Source organism: Pungitius pungitius, chromosome 4, assembly GCF_949316345.1.
Source record: "Pungitius pungitius chromosome 4, fPunPun2.1, whole genome shotgun sequence".
Lineage (NCBI taxonomy): Eukaryota > Metazoa > Chordata > Actinopteri > Perciformes > Gasterosteidae > Pungitius > Pungitius pungitius.
The window spans coordinates 1,718,999-1,731,845 of NC_084903.1; the positions used below are offsets into that span (position 1 = coordinate 1,718,999).

General features: G+C 42.6%; 37 non-coding genes across 37 annotated transcripts; all 37 read right to left on the reverse strand.

Moving 5' to 3' along the window:
• Positions 1-533: 533 nt before the first annotated feature.
• Positions 534-634, reverse strand: trnay-gua (transfer RNA tyrosine (anticodon GUA)). The gene is made up of 2 exons: positions 598-634; positions 534-569 (listed from the first exon to the last, which is right to left on the reverse strand). It is a non-coding gene; the product is annotated as a tRNA-Tyr (tRNA).
• Positions 635-761: 127 nt separating this feature from the next.
• trnay-gua (transfer RNA tyrosine (anticodon GUA)) lies at positions 762-862 on the reverse strand. The gene is made up of 2 exons: positions 826-862; positions 762-797 (listed from the first exon to the last, which is right to left on the reverse strand). It is a non-coding gene; the product is annotated as a tRNA-Tyr (tRNA).
• Positions 863-1,363: 501 nt separating this feature from the next.
• Positions 1,364-1,464, reverse strand: trnay-gua (transfer RNA tyrosine (anticodon GUA)). Its single transcript has 2 exons — positions 1,428-1,464; positions 1,364-1,399 (listed from the first exon to the last, which is right to left on the reverse strand). It is a non-coding gene; the product is annotated as a tRNA-Tyr (tRNA).
• Positions 1,465-1,593: 129 nt separating this feature from the next.
• trnay-gua (transfer RNA tyrosine (anticodon GUA)) lies at positions 1,594-1,694 on the reverse strand. The gene is made up of 2 exons: positions 1,658-1,694; positions 1,594-1,629 (listed from the first exon to the last, which is right to left on the reverse strand). It is a non-coding gene; the product is annotated as a tRNA-Tyr (tRNA).
• A 127-nt stretch (positions 1,695-1,821) lies between these two features.
• trnay-gua (transfer RNA tyrosine (anticodon GUA)) lies at positions 1,822-1,922 on the reverse strand. Its single transcript has 2 exons — positions 1,886-1,922; positions 1,822-1,857 (listed from the first exon to the last, which is right to left on the reverse strand). It is a non-coding gene; the product is annotated as a tRNA-Tyr (tRNA).
• Positions 1,923-2,352: 430 nt separating this feature from the next.
• Positions 2,353-2,453, reverse strand: trnay-gua (transfer RNA tyrosine (anticodon GUA)). Its single transcript has 2 exons — positions 2,417-2,453; positions 2,353-2,388 (listed from the first exon to the last, which is right to left on the reverse strand). It is a non-coding gene; the product is annotated as a tRNA-Tyr (tRNA).
• A 127-nt stretch (positions 2,454-2,580) lies between these two features.
• On the reverse strand, positions 2,581-2,681 carry trnay-gua (transfer RNA tyrosine (anticodon GUA)). Its single transcript has 2 exons — positions 2,645-2,681; positions 2,581-2,616 (listed from the first exon to the last, which is right to left on the reverse strand). It is a non-coding gene; the product is annotated as a tRNA-Tyr (tRNA).
• A 430-nt stretch (positions 2,682-3,111) lies between these two features.
• trnay-gua (transfer RNA tyrosine (anticodon GUA)) lies at positions 3,112-3,212 on the reverse strand. The gene is made up of 2 exons: positions 3,176-3,212; positions 3,112-3,147 (listed from the first exon to the last, which is right to left on the reverse strand). It is a non-coding gene; the product is annotated as a tRNA-Tyr (tRNA).
• A 127-nt stretch (positions 3,213-3,339) lies between these two features.
• On the reverse strand, positions 3,340-3,440 carry trnay-gua (transfer RNA tyrosine (anticodon GUA)). The gene is made up of 2 exons: positions 3,404-3,440; positions 3,340-3,375 (listed from the first exon to the last, which is right to left on the reverse strand). It is a non-coding gene; the product is annotated as a tRNA-Tyr (tRNA).
• Positions 3,441-3,640: 200 nt separating this feature from the next.
• On the reverse strand, positions 3,641-3,741 carry trnay-gua (transfer RNA tyrosine (anticodon GUA)). Its single transcript has 2 exons — positions 3,705-3,741; positions 3,641-3,676 (listed from the first exon to the last, which is right to left on the reverse strand). It is a non-coding gene; the product is annotated as a tRNA-Tyr (tRNA).
• A 200-nt stretch (positions 3,742-3,941) lies between these two features.
• On the reverse strand, positions 3,942-4,042 carry trnay-gua (transfer RNA tyrosine (anticodon GUA)). The gene is made up of 2 exons: positions 4,006-4,042; positions 3,942-3,977 (listed from the first exon to the last, which is right to left on the reverse strand). It is a non-coding gene; the product is annotated as a tRNA-Tyr (tRNA).
• A 127-nt stretch (positions 4,043-4,169) lies between these two features.
• trnay-gua (transfer RNA tyrosine (anticodon GUA)) lies at positions 4,170-4,270 on the reverse strand. The gene is made up of 2 exons: positions 4,234-4,270; positions 4,170-4,205 (listed from the first exon to the last, which is right to left on the reverse strand). It is a non-coding gene; the product is annotated as a tRNA-Tyr (tRNA).
• Positions 4,271-5,229: 959 nt separating this feature from the next.
• On the reverse strand, positions 5,230-5,330 carry trnay-gua (transfer RNA tyrosine (anticodon GUA)). The gene is made up of 2 exons: positions 5,294-5,330; positions 5,230-5,265 (listed from the first exon to the last, which is right to left on the reverse strand). It is a non-coding gene; the product is annotated as a tRNA-Tyr (tRNA).
• A 200-nt stretch (positions 5,331-5,530) lies between these two features.
• Positions 5,531-5,631, reverse strand: trnay-gua (transfer RNA tyrosine (anticodon GUA)). The gene is made up of 2 exons: positions 5,595-5,631; positions 5,531-5,566 (listed from the first exon to the last, which is right to left on the reverse strand). It is a non-coding gene; the product is annotated as a tRNA-Tyr (tRNA).
• Positions 5,632-5,760: 129 nt separating this feature from the next.
• On the reverse strand, positions 5,761-5,861 carry trnay-gua (transfer RNA tyrosine (anticodon GUA)). The gene is made up of 2 exons: positions 5,825-5,861; positions 5,761-5,796 (listed from the first exon to the last, which is right to left on the reverse strand). It is a non-coding gene; the product is annotated as a tRNA-Tyr (tRNA).
• Positions 5,862-6,289: 428 nt separating this feature from the next.
• trnay-gua (transfer RNA tyrosine (anticodon GUA)) lies at positions 6,290-6,390 on the reverse strand. Its single transcript has 2 exons — positions 6,354-6,390; positions 6,290-6,325 (listed from the first exon to the last, which is right to left on the reverse strand). It is a non-coding gene; the product is annotated as a tRNA-Tyr (tRNA).
• A 200-nt stretch (positions 6,391-6,590) lies between these two features.
• trnay-gua (transfer RNA tyrosine (anticodon GUA)) lies at positions 6,591-6,691 on the reverse strand. Its single transcript has 2 exons — positions 6,655-6,691; positions 6,591-6,626 (listed from the first exon to the last, which is right to left on the reverse strand). It is a non-coding gene; the product is annotated as a tRNA-Tyr (tRNA).
• Positions 6,692-6,820: 129 nt separating this feature from the next.
• trnay-gua (transfer RNA tyrosine (anticodon GUA)) lies at positions 6,821-6,921 on the reverse strand. Its single transcript has 2 exons — positions 6,885-6,921; positions 6,821-6,856 (listed from the first exon to the last, which is right to left on the reverse strand). It is a non-coding gene; the product is annotated as a tRNA-Tyr (tRNA).
• A 129-nt stretch (positions 6,922-7,050) lies between these two features.
• On the reverse strand, positions 7,051-7,151 carry trnay-gua (transfer RNA tyrosine (anticodon GUA)). Its single transcript has 2 exons — positions 7,115-7,151; positions 7,051-7,086 (listed from the first exon to the last, which is right to left on the reverse strand). It is a non-coding gene; the product is annotated as a tRNA-Tyr (tRNA).
• Positions 7,152-7,351: 200 nt separating this feature from the next.
• trnay-gua (transfer RNA tyrosine (anticodon GUA)) lies at positions 7,352-7,452 on the reverse strand. The gene is made up of 2 exons: positions 7,416-7,452; positions 7,352-7,387 (listed from the first exon to the last, which is right to left on the reverse strand). It is a non-coding gene; the product is annotated as a tRNA-Tyr (tRNA).
• A 129-nt stretch (positions 7,453-7,581) lies between these two features.
• Positions 7,582-7,682, reverse strand: trnay-gua (transfer RNA tyrosine (anticodon GUA)). The gene is made up of 2 exons: positions 7,646-7,682; positions 7,582-7,617 (listed from the first exon to the last, which is right to left on the reverse strand). It is a non-coding gene; the product is annotated as a tRNA-Tyr (tRNA).
• A 127-nt stretch (positions 7,683-7,809) lies between these two features.
• On the reverse strand, positions 7,810-7,910 carry trnay-gua (transfer RNA tyrosine (anticodon GUA)). The gene is made up of 2 exons: positions 7,874-7,910; positions 7,810-7,845 (listed from the first exon to the last, which is right to left on the reverse strand). It is a non-coding gene; the product is annotated as a tRNA-Tyr (tRNA).
• A 501-nt stretch (positions 7,911-8,411) lies between these two features.
• On the reverse strand, positions 8,412-8,512 carry trnay-gua (transfer RNA tyrosine (anticodon GUA)). Its single transcript has 2 exons — positions 8,476-8,512; positions 8,412-8,447 (listed from the first exon to the last, which is right to left on the reverse strand). It is a non-coding gene; the product is annotated as a tRNA-Tyr (tRNA).
• A 129-nt stretch (positions 8,513-8,641) lies between these two features.
• Positions 8,642-8,742, reverse strand: trnay-gua (transfer RNA tyrosine (anticodon GUA)). Its single transcript has 2 exons — positions 8,706-8,742; positions 8,642-8,677 (listed from the first exon to the last, which is right to left on the reverse strand). It is a non-coding gene; the product is annotated as a tRNA-Tyr (tRNA).
• A 127-nt stretch (positions 8,743-8,869) lies between these two features.
• trnay-gua (transfer RNA tyrosine (anticodon GUA)) lies at positions 8,870-8,970 on the reverse strand. Its single transcript has 2 exons — positions 8,934-8,970; positions 8,870-8,905 (listed from the first exon to the last, which is right to left on the reverse strand). It is a non-coding gene; the product is annotated as a tRNA-Tyr (tRNA).
• Positions 8,971-9,400: 430 nt separating this feature from the next.
• Positions 9,401-9,501, reverse strand: trnay-gua (transfer RNA tyrosine (anticodon GUA)). Its single transcript has 2 exons — positions 9,465-9,501; positions 9,401-9,436 (listed from the first exon to the last, which is right to left on the reverse strand). It is a non-coding gene; the product is annotated as a tRNA-Tyr (tRNA).
• A 127-nt stretch (positions 9,502-9,628) lies between these two features.
• On the reverse strand, positions 9,629-9,729 carry trnay-gua (transfer RNA tyrosine (anticodon GUA)). The gene is made up of 2 exons: positions 9,693-9,729; positions 9,629-9,664 (listed from the first exon to the last, which is right to left on the reverse strand). It is a non-coding gene; the product is annotated as a tRNA-Tyr (tRNA).
• A 200-nt stretch (positions 9,730-9,929) lies between these two features.
• On the reverse strand, positions 9,930-10,030 carry trnay-gua (transfer RNA tyrosine (anticodon GUA)). Its single transcript has 2 exons — positions 9,994-10,030; positions 9,930-9,965 (listed from the first exon to the last, which is right to left on the reverse strand). It is a non-coding gene; the product is annotated as a tRNA-Tyr (tRNA).
• Positions 10,031-10,230: 200 nt separating this feature from the next.
• trnay-gua (transfer RNA tyrosine (anticodon GUA)) lies at positions 10,231-10,331 on the reverse strand. Its single transcript has 2 exons — positions 10,295-10,331; positions 10,231-10,266 (listed from the first exon to the last, which is right to left on the reverse strand). It is a non-coding gene; the product is annotated as a tRNA-Tyr (tRNA).
• Positions 10,332-10,460: 129 nt separating this feature from the next.
• trnay-gua (transfer RNA tyrosine (anticodon GUA)) lies at positions 10,461-10,561 on the reverse strand. Its single transcript has 2 exons — positions 10,525-10,561; positions 10,461-10,496 (listed from the first exon to the last, which is right to left on the reverse strand). It is a non-coding gene; the product is annotated as a tRNA-Tyr (tRNA).
• Positions 10,562-10,690: 129 nt separating this feature from the next.
• On the reverse strand, positions 10,691-10,791 carry trnay-gua (transfer RNA tyrosine (anticodon GUA)). Its single transcript has 2 exons — positions 10,755-10,791; positions 10,691-10,726 (listed from the first exon to the last, which is right to left on the reverse strand). It is a non-coding gene; the product is annotated as a tRNA-Tyr (tRNA).
• A 436-nt stretch (positions 10,792-11,227) lies between these two features.
• Positions 11,228-11,328, reverse strand: trnay-gua (transfer RNA tyrosine (anticodon GUA)). The gene is made up of 2 exons: positions 11,292-11,328; positions 11,228-11,263 (listed from the first exon to the last, which is right to left on the reverse strand). It is a non-coding gene; the product is annotated as a tRNA-Tyr (tRNA).
• A 129-nt stretch (positions 11,329-11,457) lies between these two features.
• On the reverse strand, positions 11,458-11,558 carry trnay-gua (transfer RNA tyrosine (anticodon GUA)). Its single transcript has 2 exons — positions 11,522-11,558; positions 11,458-11,493 (listed from the first exon to the last, which is right to left on the reverse strand). It is a non-coding gene; the product is annotated as a tRNA-Tyr (tRNA).
• A 129-nt stretch (positions 11,559-11,687) lies between these two features.
• trnay-gua (transfer RNA tyrosine (anticodon GUA)) lies at positions 11,688-11,788 on the reverse strand. The gene is made up of 2 exons: positions 11,752-11,788; positions 11,688-11,723 (listed from the first exon to the last, which is right to left on the reverse strand). It is a non-coding gene; the product is annotated as a tRNA-Tyr (tRNA).
• A 436-nt stretch (positions 11,789-12,224) lies between these two features.
• Positions 12,225-12,325, reverse strand: trnay-gua (transfer RNA tyrosine (anticodon GUA)). Its single transcript has 2 exons — positions 12,289-12,325; positions 12,225-12,260 (listed from the first exon to the last, which is right to left on the reverse strand). It is a non-coding gene; the product is annotated as a tRNA-Tyr (tRNA).
• Positions 12,326-12,454: 129 nt separating this feature from the next.
• On the reverse strand, positions 12,455-12,555 carry trnay-gua (transfer RNA tyrosine (anticodon GUA)). Its single transcript has 2 exons — positions 12,519-12,555; positions 12,455-12,490 (listed from the first exon to the last, which is right to left on the reverse strand). It is a non-coding gene; the product is annotated as a tRNA-Tyr (tRNA).
• Positions 12,556-12,684: 129 nt separating this feature from the next.
• trnay-gua (transfer RNA tyrosine (anticodon GUA)) lies at positions 12,685-12,785 on the reverse strand. The gene is made up of 2 exons: positions 12,749-12,785; positions 12,685-12,720 (listed from the first exon to the last, which is right to left on the reverse strand). It is a non-coding gene; the product is annotated as a tRNA-Tyr (tRNA).
• Positions 12,786-12,847: the final 62 nt, after the last annotated feature.

Consider the following 12,847-nt stretch of genomic DNA (forward strand, 5'->3'; position numbering starts at 1 on the left):
AATCCTTTGTTTGTTGTATTTAACCTTGAGATTGCTACTCAAACCTGAAGTAAAGCCAAAGGCTCAAACCCAAGACTGGGCTTGAACCCACAACCTACAGGGTAAGGACAGTAGCTCCTCAGCTCTTGTGCTGCACTACCTCACCATGCCCAAATTAAATTTTTGTTTCTCGTATTTAACCTGGAGACTGCTACTCAAACCTCAAAACTCTTTCAAAGCAGAAGTGATGTCTGCATGAAGGGGCATGAACCCACAACCTCAGACAGCAGGTTGGAGCGTGTAGCCCTTCAGTTGTTCCCTTGTGCTATTCAAGCACATGCCTCATTGTGTCCGTTTCTCATATTAGACCTTGGGATTGTTTACTAAACCTCAAAACTCTTTCAAAGTTTACAGTTTGAAGCCCTGACTGCAACCAAACCCTCGTTTTCAGGAAATTTCAAGAGAAGATTTGGTTTGATATCTGTAAAATCCCTGTTTATTCCACTCTCACTAAGGGCCATACAACTCTTCCAAAACGGACAAAGATAAAAACCTCCTTCGAGCCGGAGTTGAACCAGCGACCTAAGGATACCTGCTAATTGCACAATGAATATCAGCCTACAGTCCTCCGCTCTACCAACTGAGCTATCGAAGGGTGACAAAGATAAAATTCTCCTTCGAGCCGGAGTTGAACCAGATTTGGTTTGATATCAGTAAAATCCCTGTTTATTCCACTCTCACTAAGGGCCATACAACTCTTCCAAAACGGACAAAGAAAAACCTCCTTCGAGCCGGAGTTGAACCAGCGACCTAAGGATACCTGCTAATTGCACATTGAATATCAGCCTACAGTCCTCCGCTCTACCAACTGAGCTATCGAAGGGTAATCTTATTGAGTTGTTTTTTAGCCTGTATAACAAAGTTCGACCTGAAGACGAACCAAAGTTTGTTTTACAAAGAACAGATGGATTCGTTTTCAGGAAATTTCAAGAGAAGATTTGGTTGGCCATCAGTAAAAACTCTGTTTATTCCACTCTCATTAAGGGCCATACAACTCTTCCAAAACGGACAAAGATAAAAACCTCCTTCGAGCCGGAGTTGAACCAGCGACCTAAGGATACCTGCTAATTGCACATTGAATATCAGCCTACAGTCCTCCGCTCTACCAACTGAGATATCGAAGGTTAAAGTTAATGTGTTGTTTTTTAGCAGGGAATACAAGGCTGGACCTAAAGACGAACCAAAGTTTGTTTTACAAAGAACAGATGGATTCGTTTTCAGGAAATTTCAAGAGAAGATTTGGTTTGATATCAGTAAAATCCCTGTTTATTCCACTCTCACTATGGGCCATACAACTCTTCCAAAACGGACAAAGATAAAAACCTCCTTCGAGCCGGAGTTGAACCAGCGACCTAAGGATACCTGCTAATTGCACATTGAATATCAGCCTACAGTCCTCCGCTCTACCAACTGAGCTATCGAAGGGTGACAAAGAAAAAATTCTCCTTCGAGCCGGAGTTTAACCAGATTTGGTTTGATATCAGTAAAATCCCTGTTTATTCCACTCTCACTAAGGGCCATACAACTCTTCCAAAACGGACAAAGATAAAAACCTCCTTCGAGCCGGAGTTGAACCAGCGACCTAAGGATACCTGCTAATTGCACAATGAATATCAGCCTACAGTCCTCCGCTCTACCAACTGAGCTATCGAAGGGTGACAAAGATAAAATTCTCCTTCGAGCCGGAGTTGAACCAGATTTGGTTTGATATCAGTAAAATCCCTGTTTATTCCACTCTCACTAAGGGCCATACAACTCTTCCAAAACGGACAAAGAAAAACCTCCTTCGAGCCGGAGTTGAACCAGCGACCTAAGGATACCTGCTAATTGCACATTGAATATCAGCCTACAGTCCTCCGCTCTACCAACTGAGCTATCGAAGGGTAATCTTATTGAGTTGTTTTTTAGCCTGTATAACAAAGTTCGACCTGAAGACGAACCAAAGTTTGTTTTACAAAGAACAGATGGATTCGTTTTCAGGAAATTTCAAGAGAAGATTTGGTTGGCCATCAGTAAAAACTCTGTTTATTCCACTCTCACTAAGGGCCATACAACTCTTCCAAAACGGACAAAGATAAAAACCTCCTTCGAGCCGGAGTTGAACCAGCGACCTAAGGATACCTGCTAATTGCACATTGAATATCAGCCTACAGTCCTCCGCTCTACCAACTGAGCTATCGAAAGGTGACAAAGAAAAAATTCTCCTTCGAGCCGGAGTTTAACCAGATTTGGTTTGATATCAGTAAAATCCCTGTTTAATCCACTCTCACTAAGGGCCATACAACTCTTCCAAAACGGACAAAGATAAAAACCTCCTTCGAGCCGGAGTTGAACCAGCGACCTAAGGATACCTGCTAATTGCACAATGAATATCAGCCTACAGTCCTCCGCTCTACCAACTGAGCTATCGAAGGGTGACAAAGATAAAATTCTCCTTCGAGCCGGAGTTGAACCAGATTTGGTTTGATATCAGTAAAATCCCTGTTTATTCCACTCTCACTAAGGGCCATACAACTCTTCCAAAACGGACAAAGAAAAACCTCCTTCGAGCCGGAGTTGAACCAGCGACCTAAGGATACCTGCTAATTGCACATTGAATATCAGCCTACAGTCCTCCGCTCTACCAACTGAGCTATCGAAGGGTAATCTTATTGAGTTGTTTTTTAGCCTGTATAACAAAGTTCGACCTGAAGACGAACCAAAGTTTGTTTTACAAAGAACAGATGGATTCGTTTTCAGGAAATTTCAAGAGAAGATTTGGTTGGCCATCAGTAAAAACTCTGTTTATTCCACTCTCACTAAGGGCCATACAACTCTTCCAAAACGGACAAAGATAAAAACCTCCTTCGAGCCGGAGTTGAACCAGCGACCTAAGGATACCTGCTAATTGCACATTGAATATCAGCCTACAGTCCTCCGCTCTACCAACTGAGCTATCGAAAGGTGACAAAGAAAAAATTCTCCTTCGAGCCGGAGTTTAACCAGATTTGGTTTGATATCAGTAAAATCCCTGTTTAATCCACTCTCACTAAGGGCCATACAACTCTTCCAAAACGGACAAAGATAAAAACCTCCTTCGAGCCGGAGTTGAACCAGCGACCTAAGGATACCTGCTAATTGCACAATGAATATCAGCCTACAGTCCTCCGCTCTACCAACTGAGCTATCGAAGGGTGACAAAGATAAAATTCTCCTTCGAGCCGGAGTTGAACCAGATTTGGTTTGATATCAGTAAAATCCCTGTTTATTCCACTCTCACTAAGGGCCATACAACTCTTCCAAAACGGACAAAGAAAAACCTCCTTCGAGCCGGAGTTGAACCAGCGACCTAAGGATACCTGCTAATTGCACATTGAATATCAGCCTACAGTCCTCCGCTCTACCAACTGAGCTATCGAAGGGTAATCTTATTGAGTTGTTTTTTAGCCTGTATAACAAAGTTCGACCTGAAGACAAACCAAAGTTTGTTTTACAAAGAACAGATGGATTCGTTTTCAGGAAATTTCAAGAGAAGATTTGGTTGGCCATCAGTAAAAACTCTGTTTATTCCACTCTCACTAAGGGCCATACAACTCTTCCAAAACGGACAAAGATAAAAACCTCCTTCGAGCCGGAGTTGAACCAGCGACCTAAGGATTCCTGCTAATTGCACATTGAATATCAGCCTACAGTCCTCCGCTCTACCAACTGAGCTATCGAAGGGTAAAGTTATTGTGTTGTTTTTTAGCAGGGAATACAAGGCTGGACCTAAAGACGAACCAAAGTTTGTTTTACAAAGAACAGATGGATTCGTTTTCAGGAAATTTCAAGAGAAGATTTGGTTTGATATCAGTAAAATCCCTGTTTATTCCACTCTCACTATGGGCCATACAACTCTTCCAAAACGGACAAAGATAAAAACCTCCTTCGAGCCGGAGTTGAACCAGCGACCTAAGGATTCCTGCTAATTGCACATTGAATATCAGCCTACAGTCCTCCGCTCTACCAACTGAGCTATCGAAGGGTGACAAAGATAAAATTCTCCTTCGAGCCGGAGTTGAACCAGATTTGGTTTGATATCAGTAAAATCCCTGTTTATTCCACTCTCACTAAGGGCCATACAACTCTTCCAAAACGGACAAAGAAAAACCTCCTTCGAGCCGGAGTTGAACCAGCGACCTAAGGATACCTGCTAATTGCACATTGAATATCAGCCTACAGTCCTCCGCTCTACCAACTGAGCTATCGAAGGGTAATCTTATTGAGTTGTTTTTTAGCCTGTATAACAAAGTTCGACCTGAAGACGAACCAACGTTTGTTTTACAAAGAACAGATGGATTCGTTTTCAGGAAATTTCAAGAGAAGATTTGGTTGGCCATCAGTAAAAACTCTGTTTATTCCACTCTCACTAAGGGCCATACAACTCTTCCAAAACGGACAAAGATAAAAACCTCCTTCGAGCCGGAGTTGAACCAGCGACCTAAGGATACCTGCTAATTGCACATTGAATATCAGCCTACAGTCCTCCGCTCTACCAACTGAGCTATCGAAAGGTGACAAAGAAAAAATTCTCCTTTGAGCCGGAGTTTAACCAGATTTGGTTTGATATCAGTAAAATCCCTGTTTAATCCACTCTCACTAAGGGCCATACAACTCTTCCAAAACGGACAAAGATAAAAACCTCCTTCGAGCCGGAGTTGAACCAGCGACCTAAGGTTACCTGCTAATTGCACAATGAATATCAGCCTACAGTCCTCCGCTCTACCAACTGAGCTATCGAAGGGTGACAAAGATAAAATTCTCCTTCGAGCCGGAGTTGAACCAGATTTGGTTTGATATCAGTAAAATCCCTGTTTATTCCACTCTCACTAAGGGCCATACAACTCTTCCAAAACGGACAAAGAAAAACCTCCTTCGAGCCAGAGTTGAACCAGCGACCTAAGGATACCTGCTAATTGCACATTGAATATCAGCCTACAGTCCTCCGCTCTACCAACTGAGCTATCGAAGGGTAATCTTATTGAGTTGTTTTTTAGCCTGTATAACAAAGTTCGACCTGAAGACAAACCAAAGTTTGTTTTACAAAGAACAGATGGATTCGTTTTCAGGAAATTTCAAGAGAAGATTTGGTTGGCCATCAGTAAAAACTCTGTTTATTCCACTCTCACTAAGGGCCATACAACTCTTCCAAAACGGACAAAGATAAAAACCTCCTTCGAGCCGGAGTTGAACCAGCGACCTAAGGATTCCTGCTAATTGCACATTGAATATCAGCCTACAGTCCTCCGCTCTACCAACTGAGCTATCGAAGGGTAAAGTTATTGTGTTGTTTTTTAGCAGGGAATACAAGGCTGGACCTAAAGACGAACCAAAGTTTGTTTTACAAAGAACAGATGGATTCGTTTTCAGGAAATTTCAAGAGAAGATTTGGTTTGATATCAGTAAAATCCCTGTTTATTCCACTCTCACTATGGGCCATACAACTCTTCCAAAACGGACAAAGATAAAAACCTCCTTCGAGCCGGAGTTGAACCAGCGACCTAAGGATACCTGCTAATTGCACATTGAATATCAGCCTACAGTCCTCCGCTCTACCAACTGAGCTATCGAAGGGTGACAAAGAAAAAATTCTCCTTCGAGCCGGAGTTTAACCAGATTTGGTTTGATATCAGTAAAATCCCTGTTTATTCCACTCTCACTAAGGGCCATACAACTCTTCCAAAACGGACAAAGATAAAAACCTCCTTCGAGCCGGAGTTGAACCAGCGACCTAAGGATACCTGCTAATTGCACAATGAATATCAGCCTACAGTCCTCCGCTCTACCAACTGAGCTATCGAAGGGTGACAAAGATAAAATTCTCCTTCGAGCCGGAGTTGAACCAGATTTGGTTTGATATCAGTAAAATCCCTGTTTATTCCACTCTCACTAAGGGCCATACAACTCTTCCAAAACGGACAAAGAAAAACCTCCTTCGAGCCAGAGTTGAACCAGCGACCTAAGGATACCTGCTAATTGCACATTGAATATCAGCCTACAGTCCTCCGCTCTACCAACTGAGCTATCGAAGGGTAATCTTATTGAGTTGTTTTTTAGCCTGTATAACAAAGTTCGACCTGAAGACAAACCAAAGTTTGTTTTACAAAGAACAGATGGATTCGTTTTCAGGAAATTTCAAGAGAAGATTTGGTTGGCCATCAGTAAAAACTCTGTTTATTCCACTCTCACTAAGGGCCATACAACTCTTCCAAAACGGACAAAGATAAAAACCTCCTTCGAGCCGGAGTTGAACCAGCGACCTAAGGATTCCTGCTAATTGCACATTGAATATCAGCCTACAGTCCTCCGCTCTACCAACTGAGCTATCGAAGGGTAAAGTTATTGTGTTGTTTTTTAGCAGGGAATACAAGGCTGGACCTAAAGACGAACCAAAGTTTGTTTTACAAAGAACAGATGGATTCGTTTTCAGGAAATTTCAAGAGAAGATTTGGTTTGATATCAGTAAAATCCCTGTTTATTCCACTCTCACTATGGGCCATACAACTCTTCCAAAACGGACAAAGATAAAAACCTCCTTCGAGCCGGAGTTGAACCAGCGACCTAAGGATACCTGCTAATTGCACATTGAATATCAGCCTACAGTCCTCCGCTCTACCAACTGAGCTATCGAAGGGTGACAAAGAAAAAATTCTCCTTCGAGCCGGAGTTTAACCAGATTTGGTTTGATATCAGTAAAATCCCTGTTTATTCCACTCTCACTAAGGGCCATACAACTCTTCCAAAACGGACAAAGATAAAAACCTCCTTCGAGCCGGAGTTGAACCAGCGACCTAAGGATACCTGCTAATTGCACAATGAATATCAGCCTACAGTCCTCCGCTCTACCAACTGAGCTATCGAAGGGTGACAAAGATAAAATTCTCCTTCGAGCCGGAGTTGAACCAGATTTGGTTTGATATCAGTAAAATCCCTGTTTATTCCACTCTCACTAAGGGCCATACAACTCTTCCAAAACGGACAAAGATAAAAACCTCCTTCGAGCCGGAGTTGAACCAGCGACCTAAGGATTCCTGCTAATTGCACATTGAATATCAGCCTACAGTCCTCCGCTCTACCAACTGAGCTATCGAAGGGTAAAGTTATTGTGTTGTTTTTTAGCAGGGAATACAAGGCTGGACCTAAAGACGAACCAAAGTTTGTTTTACAAAGAACAGATGGATTCGTTTTCAGGAAATTTCAAGAGAAGATTTGGTTTGATATCAGTAAAATCCCTGTTTATTCCACTCTCACTATGGGCCATACAACTCTTCCAAAACGGACAAAGATAAAAACCTCCTTCGAGCCGGAGTTGAACCAGCGACCTAAGGATACCTGCTAATTGCACATTGAATATCAGCCTACAGTCCTCCGCTCTACCAACTGAGCTATCGAAGGGTGACAAAGAAAAAATTCTCCTTCGAGCCGGAGTTTAACCAGATTTGGTTTGATATCAGTAAAATCCCTGTTTATTCCACTCTCACTAAGGGCCATACAACTCTTCCAAAACGGACAAAGATAAAAACCTCCTTCGAGCCGGAGTTGAACCAGCGACCTAAGGATACCTGCTAATTGCACAATGAATATCAGCCTACAGTCCTCCGCTCTACCAACTGAGCTATCGAAGGGTGACAAAGATAAAATTCTCCTTCGAGCCGGAGTTGAACCAGATTTGGTTTGATATCAGTAAAATCCCTGTTTATTCCACTCTCACTAAGGGCCATACAACTCTTCCAAAACGGACAAAGAAAAACCTCCTTCGAGCCGGAGTTGAACCAGCGACCTAAGGATACCTGCTAATTGCACATTGAATATCAGCCTACAGTCCTCCGCTCTACCAACTGAGCTATCGAAGGGTAATCTTATTGAGTTGTTTTTTAGCCTGTATAACAAAGTTCGACCTGAAGACGAACCAAAGTTTGTTTTACAAAGAACAGATGGATTCGTTTTCAGGAAATTTCAAGAGAAGATTTGGTTGGCCATCAGTAAAAACTCTGTTTATTCCACTCTCACTAAGGGCCATACAACTCTTCCAAAACGGACAAAGATAAAAACCTCCTTCGAGCCGGAGTTGAACCAGCGACCTAAGGATACCTGCTAATTGCACATTGAATATCAGCCTACAGTCCTCCGCTCTACCAACTGAGATATCGAAGGTTAAAGTTAATGTGTTGTTTTTTAGCAGGGAATACAAGGCTGGACCTAAAGACGAACCAAAGTTTGTTTTACAAAGAACAGATGGATTCGTTTTCAGGAAATTTCAAGAGAAGATTTGGTTTGATATCAGTAAAATCCCTGTTTATTCCACTCTCACTATGGGCCATACAACTCTTCCAAAACGGACAAAGATAAAAACCTCCTTCGAGCCGGAGTTGAACCAGCGACCTAAGGATACCTGCTAATTGCACATTGAATATCAGCCTACAGTCCTCCGCTCTACCAACTGAGCTATCGAAGGGTGACAAAGAAAAAATTCTCCTTCGAGCCGGAGTTTAACCAGATTTGGTTTGATATCAGTAAAATCCCTGTTTATTCCACTCTCACTAAGGGCCATACAACTCTTCCAAAACGGACAAAGATAAAAACCTCCTTCGAGCCGGAGTTGAACCAGCGACCTAAGGATACCTGCTAATTGCACAATGAATATCAGCCTACAGTCCTCCGCTCTACCAACTGAGCTATCGAAGGGTGACAAAGATAAAATTCTCCTTCGAGCCGGAGTTGAACCAGATTTGGTTTGATATCAGTAAAATCCCTGTTTATTCCACTCTCACTAAGGGCCATACAACTCTTCCAAAACGGACAAAGAAAAACCTCCTTCGAGCCGGAGTTGAACCAGCGACCTAAGGATACCTGCTAATTGCACATTGAATATCAGCCTACAGTCCTCCGCTCTACCAACTGAGCTATCGAAGGGTAATCTTATTGAGTTGTTTTTTAGCCTGTATAACAAAGTCCGACCTGAAGACGAACCAAAGTTTGTTTTACAAAGAACAGATGGATTCGTTTTCAGGAAATTTCAAGAGAAGATTTGGTTGGCCATCAGTAAAAACTCTGTTTATTCCACTCTCACTAAGGGCCATACAACTCTTCCAAAACGGACAAAGATAAAAACCTCCTTCGAGCCGGAGTTGAACCAGCGACCTAAGGATACCTGCTAATTGCACATTGAATATCAGCCTACAGTCCTCCGCTCTACCAACTGAGCTATCGAAAGGTGACAAAGAAAAAATTCTCCTTCGAGCCGGAGTTTAACCAGATTTGGTTTGATATCAGTAAAATCCCTGTTTAATCCACTCTCACTAAGGGCCATACAACTCTTCCAAAACGGACAAAGATAAAAACCTCCTTCGAGCCGGAGTTGAACCAGCGACCTAAGGATACCTGCTAATTGCACAATGAATATCAGCCTACAGTCCTCCGCTCTACCAACTGAGCTATCGAAGGGTGACAAAGATAAAATTCTCCTTCGAGCCGGAGTTGAACCAGATTTGGTTTGATATCAGTAAAATCCCTGTTTATTCCACTCTCACTAAGGGCCATACAACTCTTCCAAAACGGACAAAGAAAAACCTCCTTCGAGCCGGAGTTGAACCAGCGACCTAAGGATACCTGCTAATTGCACATTGAATATCAGCCTACAGTCCTCCGCTCTACCAACTGAGCTATCGAAGGGTAATCTTATTGAGTTGTTTTTTAGCCTGTATAACAAAGTTCGACCTGAAGACAAACCAAAGTTTGTTTTACAAAGAACAGATGGATTCGTTTTCAGGAAATTTCAAGAGAAGATTTGGTTGGCCATCAGTAAAAACTCTGTTTATTCCACTCTCACTAAGGGCCATACAACTCTTCCAAAACGGACAAAGATAAAAACCTCCTTCGAGCCGGAGTTGAACCAGCGACCTAAGGATTCCTGCTAATTGCACATTGAATATCAGCCTACAGTCCTCCGCTCTACCAACTGAGCTATCGAAGGTTAAAGTTAATGTGTTGTTTTTTAGCAGGGAATACAAGGCTGGACCTAAAGACGAACCAAAGTTTGTTTTACAAAGAACAGATGGATTCGTTTTCAGGAAATTTCAAAAGAAGATTTGGTTTGATATCAGTAAAATCCCTGTTTATTCCACTCTCACTAAGGGCCATACAACTCTTCCAAAACGGACAAAGATAAAAACCTCCTTCGAGCCGGAGTTGAACCAGCGACCTAAGGATACCTGCTAATTGCACATTGAATATCAGCCTACAGTCCTCCGCTCTACCAACTGAGCTATCGAAGGGTGACAAAGATAAAATTCTCCTTCGAGCCGGAGTTGAATCAGATTTGGTTTGATATCAGTAAAATCCCTGTTTATTCCACTCTCACTAAGGGCCATACAACTCTTCCAAAACGGACAAAGATAAAAACCTCCTTCGAGCCGGAGTTGAACCAGCGACCTAAGGATACCTGCTAATTGCAAAATGAATATCAGCCTACAGTCCTCCGCTCTACCAACTGAGCTATCGAAGGGTGACAAAGATAAAATTCTCCTTCGAGCCGGAGTTGAACCAGATTTGGTTTGATATCAGTAAAATCCCTGTTTATTCCACTCTCACTAAGGGCCATACAACTCTTCCAAAACGGACAAAGATAAAAACCTCCTTCGAGCCGGAGTTGAACCAGCGACCTAAGGATACCTGCTAATTGCACATTGAATATCAGCCTACAGTCCTCCGCTCTACCAACTGAGCTATCGAAGGGTGACAAAGATAAAATTCTCCTTCGAGCCGGAGTTGAATCAGATTTGGTTTGATATCAGTAAAATCCCTATTTATTCCACTCTCACTAAGGGCCATACAACTCTTCCAAAAGGGACAAAGATAAAAACCTCCTTCGAGCCGGAGTTGAACCAGCGACCTAAGGATACCTGCTAATTGCACGCTGAATATCAGCCTACAGTCCTCCGCTCTACCAACTGAGCTATTGAAGGGTAAAGTTATTGTGTTGTTTTTTAGCAGGGAATACAAGGCTGGACCTAAAGACGAACCAAAGTTTGTTTTACAAAGAACAGATGGATTCGTTTTCAGGAAATTTCAAGAGAAGATTTGGTTGGCCATCAGTTAAAACTCTGTTTATTCCACTCTCACTAATAATGAGGGCCATACAACTCTTCCAAAAGGGACAAAGATAAAAACCTCCTTCGAGCCGGAGTTGAACCAGCGACCTAAGGATACCTGCTAATTGCACATTGAACATCAGCCTACAGTCCTCCGCTCTACCAACTGAGCTATCGAAGGGTGACAAAGATAAAATTCTCCTTCGAGCCGGAGTTGAACCAGATTTGGTTTGATATCAGTAAAATCCCTGTTTATTCCACTCTCACTAAGGGCCATACAACTCTTCCAAAACGGACAAAGATAAAAACCTCCTTCGAGCCGGAGTTGAACCAGCGACCTAAGGATACCTGCTAATTGCACATTGAATATCAGCCTACAGTCCTCCGCTCTACCAACTGAGCTATCGAAGGGTGACAAAGATAAAATTCTCCTTCGAGCCGGAGTTGAACCAGATTTGGTTTGATATCAGTAAAATCCCTGTTTATTCCACTCTCACTAAGGGCCATACAACTCTTCCAAAACGGACAAAGATAAAAACCTCCTTCGAGCCGGAGTTGAACCAGCGACCTAAGGATACCTGCTAATTGCACATTGAATATCAGCCTACAGTCCTCCGCTCTACCAACTGAGCTATCGAAGGGTGACAAAGATAAAATTCTCCTTCGAGCCGGAGTTGAATCAGATTTGGTTTGATATCAGTAAAATCCCTATTTATTCCACTCTCACTAAGGGCCATACAACTCTTCCAAAAGGGACAAAGATAAAAACCTCCTTCGAGCCGGAGTTGAACCAGCGACCTAAGGATACCTGCTAATTGCACGCTGAATATCAGCCTACAGTCCTCCGCTCTACCAACTGAGCTATTGAAGGGTAAAGTTATTGTGTTGTTTTTTAGCAGGGAATACAAGGCTGGACCTAAAGACGAACCAAAGTTTGTTTTACAAAGAACAGATGGATTCGTTTTCAGGAAATTTCAAGAGAAGATTTGGTTGGCCATCAGTTAAAACTCTGTTTATTCCACTCTCACTAATAATGAGGGCCATACAACTCTTCCAAAAGGGACAAAGATAAAAACCTCCTTCGAGCCGGAGTTGAACCAGCGACCTAAGGATACCTGCTAATTGCACATTGAACATCAGCCTACAGTCCTCCGCTCTACCAACTGAGCTATCGAAGGGTGACAAAGATAAAATTCTCCTTCGAGCCGGAGTTGAACCAGATTTGGTTTGATATCAGTAAAATCCCTGTTTATTCCACTCTCACTAAGGGCCATACAACTCTTCCAAAACGGACAAAGATAAAAACCTCCTTCGAGCCGGAGTTGAACCAGCGACCTAAGGATACCTGCTAATTGCACATTGAATATCAGCCTACAGTCCTCCGCTCTACCAACTGAGCTATCGAAGGGTGACAAAGAAAAAATTCTCCTTCGAGCCGGAGTTTAACCAGATTTGGTTTGATATCAGTAAAATCCCTGTTTATTCCACTCTCACTAAGGGCCATACAACTCTTCCAAAACGGACAAAGATAAAAACCTCCTTCGAGCCGGAGTTGAACCAGCGACCTAAGGATACCTGCTAATTGCACAATGAATATCAGCCTACAGTCCTCCGCTCTACCAACTGAGCTATCGAAGGGTGACTAAGATAAAATTCTCCTTCGAGCCGGAGTTGAACCAGATTTGGTTTGATATCAGTAA